This window comes from Papio anubis, chromosome 7, assembly GCF_008728515.1.
Source record: "Papio anubis isolate 15944 chromosome 7, Panubis1.0, whole genome shotgun sequence".
NCBI classification, from domain to species: Eukaryota; Metazoa; Chordata; class Mammalia; order Primates; family Cercopithecidae; genus Papio; species Papio anubis.
In genome coordinates, this window is record NC_044982.1 from 101,579,946 (window position 1) to 101,592,732 (window position 12,787).

Below are 12,787 nucleotides of genomic sequence, written 5' to 3' on the forward strand. Positions count from 1 at the left end.
ATAGCCCACATTTATGTAGTTTTTCTATAGATTTCAGATTGTACTAAATTTTTAATACATGCAATTTTATTTAATCTTTAAACCACCTTTAAAATGCATACAATAATTATCCTTATTTCAGTGGGGAAACTGAGGCATAGAGCAGTTCAGTGTCTTTCCCAAGTTGCATACCAATTATTATGTGTTAGAGCTTGGTATTTAAAATTAGAGAATCTGATTCTAGAGTTCATTTTATTGAATATTTTCTTCTTTTTTTCTTGAGGCATTTGCCTAGAAAGTCTTGACCCACTCTAATACTGGAATTTTTTTTTTTTTCTTACACTCCTCTCTTTATCCAACTCTTCACTTTCATTTTTTTCCTTTGCTTTTTCTTCTTCATCCTCTTTCCTTTCCTTTTCTCCTTCCCCAACTTCTACATTCTCTTCATTATATCTGGAATTGATGTTGTTATGGTACAGGTTAAGAATGAAAGTTAGTTCTTCAAATAGTTAACCAATTATGTCTGAACTACTTATTAAACAATCTAGCACTTTGTCAATAATTTGAATGCTAAATGTATCATATGAATAATAGATATACTTGGATGTATATTTTATTTTACTGCTCTATTATTATTGTAGTAAAGTCACATGGTTTAAATATTCTATAATATTTTATTATTGGAGAGTACAAATACTTTATCATAATTTTTTTCAAAATTTTTTTACTATTAATGATCATATGTTTTGCCATATAAACTTTTTCTTGCTTCTCAGTTTTCAAATAATGAGTTGATTTTCTACTTCTCCATAGGTAAGCAATAAGGATATTTTTGTGTTTTGCTTTTTGATATTATAAACTGATGAATTTTAAAATATTGCTGTATTTTAATATCCTTAACACTCAAATTTTCCATTTTTGGACAGTGGAAGCCTTTTAAAATTTTATCTGAATCATTTTGAATCAAACTCCAACTGTCTTTTGTAACTTTCATATTTTCAATGATCTAGACTCATTTTCTACCTCAAATCAGGAATTGGTCATATTTTCAAGGATCCCTGATTAATGTTGTGATTAAGTTCATGATCTGAGCATTAGGGGTGCTCATTGCTATTGCTTCAGTCATGATTTCAAGTATTTTTTTTTTCCTGCCGAAGAAAATACAACATGAGTTCATACTGGTATTTTCACTGAAATGTGGGATTATACTTCTTGGCATATCTTATTTAATTTTAAATATGATCTCTTCTTTAACATTGAAAATCTTTGTTTATTCACATAACTATTTTCTGTACACATACACACAACTGACTAACAATAAGCTTGGGTGTGTTTATGTTTTGTTTAATTATTGTTATCTTCTGAATTTAATCCGTTAAAGGCATGCAATACAATTACTGCATTTTAAAGTTATTTGAAACAGTTTCTCTCTGCATCATTTTTCCGACAACTCAATTCAAAGGTTGTTTTTTTTTTTAATTACTAGCAATTCCTTTTTTAAGTCTTATGTAATTTTGTTTCAAAAGTATATGCATTTACGTGGTATTAAAGTCAAACCTACAAAACAAAATGTATTAGAAAAGTCTAACTGCAATCAATCTTGTCTCTGCTATTCTCTGCTAAAAAAAATCATAAAATATGTTTTTTCTTCCATTTTTAAGTAAAGGATTTATATGTATATATGTCCTTTTATATTCCATATCTATCCACTTTAAAATAAAGGATTTATGTATATATATCCTTTAATATATATTTATGTGTACATGTAAATATACATATGAATATATGGATATATGTAGATATAAAATATATATTAGTCCCTTCTTTCTCAATTAAATGTTGTGCCATATTATACAAAAATATTTTCAATAGTTTTATTGTTTTTTATTTAATACATCCCAAAGATCATATAAAAGCAGCAGCATACACATATATGTTTAATTACACACTAGTATAATACTTCATTGCGTATTCATAGTTTATTTAGTTAGTTTTGTTTTGTTTTTATTTTTATTATACCTTGGTGTTTTCTTTATTGAATCATACAAAATTGTTTGTATGATTTATTAGCTAAATAAATCTTTTAGCTAATTTACCTTTTACAAAACAACAGATTTCAAAACATTAGCAGCTTCTCATTTTTATGTAGCGTTTTTTTAACCTGTAGCATAGTTTTTCAAAACAATACTGTTAAATAGATGTGCTTTGAAAGTTAACTGGTAATGACTTGATTTATAACATAGCTTAAGAGAACAATTAGTTTAAAAGGACAGACTAGACCTGTGTTTCTTTCAAAAAAAGAAAACGCAATTTTTGATCATGTGAATTCAAGTTCACATTTAAAAATAGACAGCATCCTAAAGTGCCTCATTTTATTTATAATGCCACTTCTTGAAATTATAGTGATCTACAATGTGAACAGTAAAGCAAATAATTTCAAACTATATTTTTATGTACATTTAAACCCCTTTAGTATTATGTACCACTATTAAGCACGTGGATTGAAACCAGGGCACTTCCAATATATAGCTCATGCTTCTATGTGATTATTTTTAAGAGCAAACTTAGAGGTATTCTTTTTCCTCCACCCCCAACTGAAACAATTTTCAGCTACAGAGGAGAGCTGCTACCTCACTCCAGCAATGAAAAATGTTACTGTAAATCCAATTTGACCAGTCAGTTTCTCAAGATCCTTTTTTATTTTATTTATTTATTTGTTGTAGAGATTGGTGGTCACTATGTTGCCCAGGCTGGACTTGAACTCCTGGGCTCAAGATACTCTTGACTAAGCTTAGAGTAGCTGGGGCTACACCGACCCACCACCACACCCTGATCTCACATGTTGCCACTCCCAGCTAATTTTTTTTTTTTTTTTAACTTTTTGTAGAAACAGGGTCTCGCTATGTTACCCAGGCAGGTCTCAAACCTCTCGCCTCTAGTTAACCTCCTGTCTTGGTCTCCCAAGGTGCTGGAATTACATGTGTGAGCCACTGCTCCTGGCTATCAAGACCCTTTTTTATATTATTTATTTTTTAAATTATACTTTAAGTTCTAGGGTACGTGTACACAACATGCAGGTTTGTTACATATGTATACATGTGCCATGTTGGTATGCTGCACCCATTAACTCGTCATTTACATTAGGTATATCTCCTAATGCTATCCCTCCTCCCACTCACAACCTATCAGTACAGTTTTATGTTCTCTTTCTTTTCTTCTTCTTACAAAAACAGAACATCAGAACATATAGGAGGGCATCCCTGCTGGCCTGTTCATCCTGCAAGGTTTCTGAAAAAGGCAGAACCTGTTGCAACAACTTCTCTGGTCAGTCATGCAGGGTGAACAGACACCTGTGCTTGGCCTCACAAAGCAAAAAGGTGGACCTAGAACCCACTCTTCCCAGAGTAGACACAGAAGGTTAAAAAGTAACAACAAATCACAAAGTGACTTCAAGTATATTAAAGAAATCAATGATTTAGTGTCTTAAATGCATGCTCTCACTTATAAGCGGGAACTAAATAATGTGTACATGTGGACATAGAGTTTGGAATAGACCTTGAAGACTAGGAAAGGTGGGAGGGTCGGGGGTGCTAGGGATGAGAAATTACATAATGGGCACAATGAACACTATTTGGGTGATGGCTACACTGGAAGTCCAGACTTCACCACTATGCAATATATCCATGTGGCAAAACAGGACTTGTATCCCTAAATCAATAAAAATAAAATAAAAAATTTAAAAATTCCCTGGTCTCCTTAAACTAATATAGACAACTTTGTGAGACACAGTATTTGAAAAAATTATAATCATAATTGGCCACACACCATTATTTCATATATATATATACATGTGCATATATACATAAACACAATCTTGAAATGGTGGGATTTAGATTCTGCCTTGGGTTGAGCTCTGAGGGTTACACTTAACCATCTGGGAATTGTAGCGCAGGTTTACCTTTCTTTTTTTTATATTTAAATTATGTTAAGTATTCAGGAGGCAGAGAACACAGACTCCCTCTCCCCTATGATCCTGTATACTTAGGCTAAGAATTAAACAAGAACCTTTGTGTTCAGCTAGTGCCAAAACAAAACTGAACCCTAAACAGGTTGCCATAAGCATGCTGGCTTTGCTTAGTGTTTTATATTTCTTTAAAAAGCATGGAATGCTTCACGAATTTGAGTGCCATCCTAGTGCAGGAGCCATGCTGATCTTCTCTGTATTGTTCCAGTTTTAGTGTATATGCTACAGAATTGAAACTCATAGCTTATTTAACTAGTCCTCTATAGACGGACGCTTAGGGACATAGTCTTTTACTATGACAAACAGTGCTGTAACGAACATTTTTGGGAATATGTCTTTTTGTACTTTTGGAATGTGTCATTGTGACAAATTATTAGTAGCAAGATTGCTGGGTCAATAGGTCAATATATATGCATACCTTATATGGATATATAATTTTGCTAGATGTTACCATATTGCTTGTGTAATTTAATATATCTATTGCTAATCTACAAGAGTGTGTATATGTTTGAAGTTTCACAAATAGTGTGCTTGTCAACCTTTTGGATTTTGGCAATCTGGGAGGAAAGTAATGACATTTCAGTGTTGTTTTTAAATTTCATTTTTCTTACTATAAGTGAGGTTGAACATATTTTCATCAGTTAAGGACCATTTGTTTTTTACTTTCTGCAAATCAGTGTCTTTATATATCTCATGCATTTGTCTTGTTGTTTCTTATGTTTTTAGAAGTTATTTTTATGTTAAGATTACTGACTCTTCTGGTGTGTTTTGAAAGTAAGTTATAAACTATTTTGGTACTTGCAAAAATTATAAATTATACATATAAAATACACAAAATTATACATTAAAAATTATATTTATAAAATTTATATTATATTTATATCATATTATAAATATATGATATATATGTATTATATAGATTATATCATGTATAATTATATACATTCATATATTCATATATCTCAAGCTTTCTCCTATTGAATGTGGATTTTAAAGTCATTATTAATTATTCCCATTTTTAGATCATAAAATAATTACTTCATACTTTATTACTCCATACTCCATTATATGTTAGTTGTTATTTTTAATATTTAAATCTTTGATTCATTTTGGATTCTTTTTTGGTATATGGGATGAGGAATAGACCAATTTTCATTTTTTATTTTGTTATTGATATATTCCATTACCATTCATCAAGAAGTTCATCTTTCTCCCACTAGTATGAAATGTTATGGTATTATAAATTCAATTTTTGTATGTAAGTAAGTCTATTATTGGTTCTGTTCACAATGTTTTAATCAGAGAGATTTTAGCTATTTTTGCTTTTTGTTCTTGCAAACATACTTTATAATTAACTTGTCTGGCTCTAGAAAAAAAAAACATATAAAAATTTTTCCTTTTAATTTGGTCCTATGATATTTATATATTAACTTATAAATAATATATTTTAATGATGTTGAATATTCATTCCAGGAATATGATATGTCTTTCTATTTGTCCAACTCTGCTTCAGGAGTGTTTTATAATTTTTCTTATTTTAAACTTTTTTATATTATTGATGGAGTCTTCTCTTTTTAATATATCGTTCAGTTCTATTTTTGAATTAATTATTGTCTATGTTGTAAGGCAGTAGTCCAACTTCATTCTTTTGCATTTAATATCCTAGTATCTTTAGTTGGAAATACTATTATTTCCCCCACTGAATAGTCCTAGCATCCTTGACAACAGTTAAGTCTAAATATGAGTTTACTTCTAAACTCTTCATTTTATTATTTTGATCTGCGTGACTATTACTATACTGTACACATTTACTAATACTGTGTAAATTTTTAAGTCAGGAAGTTTGACTTCTCTAACTTTGTTCTTCATTTTCAAAATTTTTTTGGCTATTCCGGGTCCTTTGTATTTTCATAGCTATTGCTTTTGAATATATAATTTGAAACCATCCAGTGTTTTAAATTCTAATATTTGCTTTATTAGAATTTTTAATTGTTCCATTTGATTTCATCAAAGAATTAATTATGAACTTTCCCTCCTCTCTATTTCTTGTAACTCTACCTAATTTTCCCATCTCTTATTTCCATTACTAAAGTTTTGGATCAATGTTAAATAATAGTTGTGATTGCATGAATCCTTGTAACATTCCTGACTTCAATGAAAATTAAAGTCTTACTGTTAATTTTGATGTTGGTTATTAATTTTAGCAAAAATAACAATTTAGCAAATTGTTTCTCGTTAATTAAAACCTTGTAATCAGGAATGACTATGAAGGTGTCTCAAATTTCTGAGTCTTAATTTCCCTATGAAACTAGGGAATTGAAACTAGATTGGATCAGTGTTCAGTCAAACAAATGCTGGCTTTAGCGTTCGACACAAACCAGCTTTCCTAACTAACTCTGGAATATTGGACCTGTTAGTTAATATTTCCAAGCCTAAATTCCTCATTGATGAAAAATTTTGACCGATCATGCTTACCCTTCAGTGTTTTAGGGATTAAAGCTAATATAAGAAAAGCACCTGGTATATAATAACCAAGAGACAGTAGCTTTTATTCATTTTATAACCTTAATGTTATTCTAGCTCTAAAATGCTATGGAGTGCTCTGAACGTCTCTTTTCATACTCCAATATGTAAGAAAACTAATTGCCAAATAATTATGCCCTAACTTGGAGCGGAAGTTTAAACCTCAGTAAAGGACAGACTAAGTTATCCCAGTCAGATCCTTGATAGTTTCATTATGGCACACAGATGGGCCACACAGCAATAAATATAAGAAAACTCAACAATGGAACTGAGATAAGATTTTGTGTGCTATTCACATAACCCAACATCAAAATGAGTTGACTACATGACATAGACTCAGAGAGATCTTAGGAGCTGGAAGGAACTTCTGTGGGTGACGAATTTCATCTCAGACACAAAGCGTCATTATTCATTCTGTGACTTTATTGTGACAAGTCTATCTTTTCATTTGTTAATCCCTTCCACCTATCCATCTCTTAAGATAATTAATAATCATTTACCATGAATTTAGTGACCTGTGTACACGTCTCATGTCTCTTACTAGACTGAGCCATCCACGGGTCAAGCACCATGTAATATTCAAATCAGCATTTGATTCCCGATAAGTACAGAAGAATGAATAAATAGCTCTGTAGTTGAATGGATGAAAGAAAGAACCAATAAATTAACTAATTGATTAATTAACCACCTTCCTGCTTTTTCCATTCCATTTGCATTCACTCAGTTTAAGTGTAAAGGAAAAAATTCATGTGCAATCATGTAAATAGTTATCTCAGGAATCACTTATGTTTCCCAGAAAGATCTTGCTCTAATATAACTGATGTCATTTCTAAGCACCTCATTTATTAATTAGTTTACCTATGTCACTTTGATTATGTTATCTTGAAGAGGTATACAAAGACTGAAGATATATATATATATACACACACACACACACACTTATATATGTATATTTATAAATGCACATGTATTTCTGTTTTTTAGTGTAAATTATTTTTTCCTGGAATTTGTACTAATCCAACTTGAATAACTAGTTCATGGAAGGAACAGTACAAGGGACTCTTTCAGTGTCACAGAAGAAAGAATTGTTGGAGACCCACTGCTCATTTTCGCTTTTTCTCCCCCAGACACCTGATTACCCTCAAATCCCTCCACAGTTTCTCCTAAGGCATGTTTGTCAGTGCATTTACAAAGGCTCTAATTAATTCTTTGTAATTGCATAGTGTTTTCTGCCTCTATTTCTCACCGCTGTCCCAGCCTTGGAAACAAGATGTTCCACCTCTGGAGGCTGCCCTGGTAAAAGCCTATTAATAAATAATTAAGTTTGGAGACTCCTGCAGTGGTGAGTCATGGCTGGAGATCATGTAGAAGCTGTCTCCATGGTAACTCACCAACAGGAACTGCACTGCTCTATTTCTCTTTTTGTATGTGTGGAGAGAGTGGAGGCAAAGGCGTAGATTAAAAAGAGATTTGTTTTATGTATGTTTCTTTCTTTTTAATCTTGTTTTGAAAAAAAAAAAATGCCACTGAATTTAGAATACGAGAAAGGCTATGTTTATGGCAAATGAAATGTGACCTTCAGCTAGGTGCAAAACCTCACACCTCTCTTCCTTATCCCAAGCTCATCTGCTCCTTCTTCCGGATCTGTTACTGGCTCCACCCTACCTTACTGGGTGTACTATTCCTTTCCATGAAGCTATTGCCATGTAGTCATTACTGTGCCACTGGCCCCTGCCAAATGCTTCTTCACTCACTTCTCTTCCCACCTCTATTAACTTGCTCTTCAGTGTAAACTAAAATTATATAGAATGCAAAGAACATGGATTTTGGAGTAGGGTGGGTCCCCAGCCTCTTCTCCTAATTAGCTATGTGACTTAGGAAAGTGATTGGACCTCTCTCCATCTGTTTCCCTGCCCATAAAATGCAAATAATAATCCGCCTGCAGGATTGCAGTGAAGTTACAGAAGGCAGCATAAAGTAGGCGATAAAAGCATAGATGTTTACATCAGATTGGATTTGAATCTTCTCTTTGCCTTTTACTCACTTTCTCTTTTAGGGAAAGTTACTTAATTTCCCTAAGTCTCAGTTCCTTATCTAAAAAAGCTCATCAAACAATCACAGACAGATTTATTTGAAACTTTAACTTATAGGAAGGTATGTGACAGCCTTTTGCAAAGTGTGAACACTTAATATATGTCCATTACAGTTTATTAAAGGATGTAGCATTATAGGTGGCGTGTAATACGTGTAATAGATGAAGCTATTTTTATGATGAGGAGTTTATTGTGAGACAATGGTAACTTGATATAAGGGTCTGATGGTCGGGGGTCAGCAGCTTGGGCACAATAGATCGAAAGTCATTGAACCCTTGTGTCCTTGCCTAGATTGGCACTCGATTCTGCTTCAGATAGAAACTTTGACTTTCTAACCAGTTCTAAGCTCAGGCTCCTTCTTTGTATAATCATGACCCAGGCCAATCTTATCCCAGCACTAAGGTCATTTGTTCTGGATATTCTGCATTTTCCTGCCTCCTGTTCTCTGTTCTGTGATCCAAGAGGCTAACACTTGCAGACTGTATCTCTTAAGCTTGCTTTCAGGTGGCTTCCAGGCGTATAAAACCAATAAAAGAAACCCAATCAGAGCTACATAATTATTTCATAGGAGCAAAGAGGATGAGGTCTGGAACCCAGGAGATTCACTGGGCTCTCTGCTGGTACTTCAAAGTTTAATAATAGTAAACTACAGCAACCTAATAAATCCTGAACAACTGAGAACTTAGATCCTTCCATCATTCTCCCAAGCAAATAATCTTGAGCTGATGGCAGAGGGTGAAGGTAAATAATGGCTGGTATCAGAGGAAAGCTACAATAATTAGCATAGGTCTTGGGACTAGCCATAGAAGTGGTAACTATAGAAACCATGCACATTTCATGTTACTTGATTTTTCCCACCTGTTCTTCCTACCTTAAATAAAAAATTCCAGAAGTGTCCATTAAATTTCAGGGATATATGTGAATGAATTGACATCATCCTATGAAAATATGGTAGCTGGTGAGACTTTTTCTCTCCTCTGTTTTGGGGGCAACTATTTCTTTACCTAATAAAAATCAAGAAAAGATGTTGAATGGCAAAACAGGGAGACAAAAGATGTTCTCCTATACTTATTCCACCTCTCACATCCCAGGTCTCTTCTTTCTCTGACCCACTCTGGAGCCAAGGAAGCCGACTCCTGCATACACCTTGCTGATGGTTTCAAGTTGGGTTTGGCAATGGGATGCATCAGCAAGAGACTGAAGGGTGAAAGAAGAAAAAAGTAGAGGGGAAAGTGCTTGGGCTATCCCTGCCCTGCTCCTTCTGTAGCTGAGCATCTGTGGCAGATGCCATGTCCTTCCATGACCACAGCTTTTGTCAGGCCGCCTTCTATGCTGTTTTTAGATGCCACCCCGTCTGTATTTGCTCTTACCCTGCAAGTTCCTCTGCATGTGATCCCTTCATTGAAATCTTTCAGCTGAACCAAATTCTGCTTCCTACTGAGGCTGTTATTCACATTGAACCTATTCCTGGACCCCATTCATGCATCAGTGCCTTCCATCTCTGTATTGCCTACACATAGTTGGTTCTCCGTGAAAGTTTCTTAAAATAAAATATTTTGTAGTTAGAGTGACTTAGGGTTATCTAAAAGGAGGTCAGCCAGAGGTCAGCTAGAACACGGATATAATTTGGCGTGGCCATAACTCCCATTTGCTAATCATATCTGTAGGTAAGTACTAATATCTTGGTCTTTTTCATCTTTGAATGTCACTGATCATTTAAAATCATTGATTTTAAGAAAAATCAAACACAGTCAGAATGTTTCATCACTGTTGAGAACTATTCAAATTTTCTTCTTCAAATTGACTTGACATCTGTGGTTACCACCGTAGACAATGGTTAGTGGTGTCTTAGGAAGCAGACTGCAAGAGAAGTCTAAAATAAGAAATAATTGCCTATTTAAATTGAAAAGTTTCTAAGCCAGGAAGAGTGGAAATAGTGTCTCAAGATTCCCTGGAATCGCTGGCCCCCTAAGCAATGAGAATTGCTAACATAGAACAATCCTAGAATCAACTCAGCAGGCTCCTCACAGACAAGTTCTCTGCAGGCTGTTCTCTCTTATTCCTTCTACGAGACATGGTTTTCGTAGCCACAGTTAATGTTCTGTTCTGCCCTCTAGACATCACTTCCATCTTATCTGTGTCATATTAGTGCCTGTGAATCCTACAGGAGGGGACAACTTAAAAAAATATATATATATATAAAACAAACTGCCATAAAATCCCTACTTTTTTTTTCTTTTAATCTCCAAGAATATTTCATTTCCTGCTTTGGGAAGCAACCTCATGTCTCTTCCTGCTATCTGGACTTTTTAGTTTATCACTTCAGTCTTGGAAACTTATCAAGTCCCTGTGTTCTCTGCTGGGCAGAGTTTTAACCCGAGTGATCTATTTCTTTATTCCACACATGTGCAGTCCTGTCTAATGCATTCTCCCATCTTGGCATTATCTGTGATTTTTTAGCTCTTCTATTGTATTGGTTTTCCATCCCTGTTAGCCACTGTGTAGTTTATAAACAGCTTGACTGAGGGGTTTCACTTAGAGTAATGTGGGTTCACCCCAAATGAATCCTTAGAAGCAGCAGACGAAATTTTAGTTCTCCGAAATGCAATGGATGTAAATCAGATTAATTGTCTCATGACTCTGGGAACATCCAGGGATCTCATTTCCTGCCTAAGTCATTGGAGCTTTCACGTTAACTTTTGGCAGGTAACGTGGTTGGGACCAGTCATTCATCACCAATAACTGCTCTGAAAACACATCAGGTTAAAAACTGTGACAGGTAGATTGGGCTCTGCTTTCCAGCAAATCAAATTCCAGTAACCCAGCCCCTTTGTCCTTTTACTCTCTCCCCCTCTACCAGAAAGGTTTCCACATGTGAGCATGGGGTATGCAAGAGGTTCTTTCTCTTCTACCATTACTGCAAGGAAGAAACAAGACCATGTACCTACAGGGTTCTCTCTTAAACAATGTACGATTTGAAGAAAAGAATGTCATGCCAGGCCATCATTTTTTACTTATCCTAAGGTTTATGGAACCCACGTCAAGCAGAGACAGGCATTCCATAGTTTTGTGATTAAAAGCATGGAAAACAAAGGTCTGTATAAATATGTGTATATTCGTGTTTACAGCAGCTTTAATTAGAATAGCCAAAAGCTGGAAACATCCATGTGCCCATCAACAGGTGAACAGATAAACCAATTGTGGTTGTATCTATATGATAAAATACTACTAAACAATAAAAAAGAATATACTACAGATACATTGCGAATGTACCCTAAAGTAATTATGCTAAAGAAATCAGATAAAAAGCTACATACTGTATGATTCCATTTATACAAAATTCTAGAAAATGTCAATGAATCTATAGAGTCAGAAAGTAGAATAGTGGTTTCCTGGGATAGGCAAAGAAGAGATGACAAAGGAGCATGGGGGTTGTTGGTTTGCATTCATCATCTCATTTGTAGTGATGGTCTCACAAGTACGTATGTATGTCAAATGAATGGATAAAGAAAATGTGGTACATATATAAAATGAAGTACTATTCAGCCATAAAAAAAAATGATATCCTATCATCTACAACAACATGGATGGAACTGGAGGTCATTAAGTGAAATAAGCCAGGCATAGAAACACAAACATAACATGTTCTCACTTATTTGTGGGATCTAACAATCAAAACACTTGTACTTGTGGACACAGAGAGTAGAAGGATGATTACCAGAGCCTGGGAAGGGTAGTGAGGGGCTGGGATGGTGGGGGCAGGGATGGTTAATGGGTACAAAAAAACAGAATGAATAAGACCTATTTGATAACACAGTAAAGTGACTATAGTCCATAGTAATTTAATTGTACATTTAAAAATAACTAAAATTGGATCGTAACACAAAGGATAAATGCTTGAGGTGATGTATAACTCATTCTGGAAGACATGGTTATTTCACATTGCATGCCTGTATCAAAACAGCTCATGTACCCCAGAAATATATACACCTATGATGTACCCACAAAAATTAAAAATTTTTAAAAAACAGAAAATTCATCAAACTGTACACTTTTAAAAGTCAGTTTATTGAATGTCAGTTATGTCTCAGTAAAAAATAAAATTTATAGAAAACCCCAGGGATCTGGAGTCGGACTGCCTGGGATCAAATCTTGGTTCCAGCACTCC

The 12,787-nt window shown here is 34.2% G+C and overlaps 1 pseudogene; it reads right to left on the minus strand.

Moving 5' to 3' along the window:
• Window positions 1-4,134: 4,134 nt before the first annotated feature.
• Window positions 4,135-4,234, minus strand: LOC116275994 (annotated as a pseudogene).
• Window positions 4,235-12,787: the final 8,553 nt, after the last annotated feature.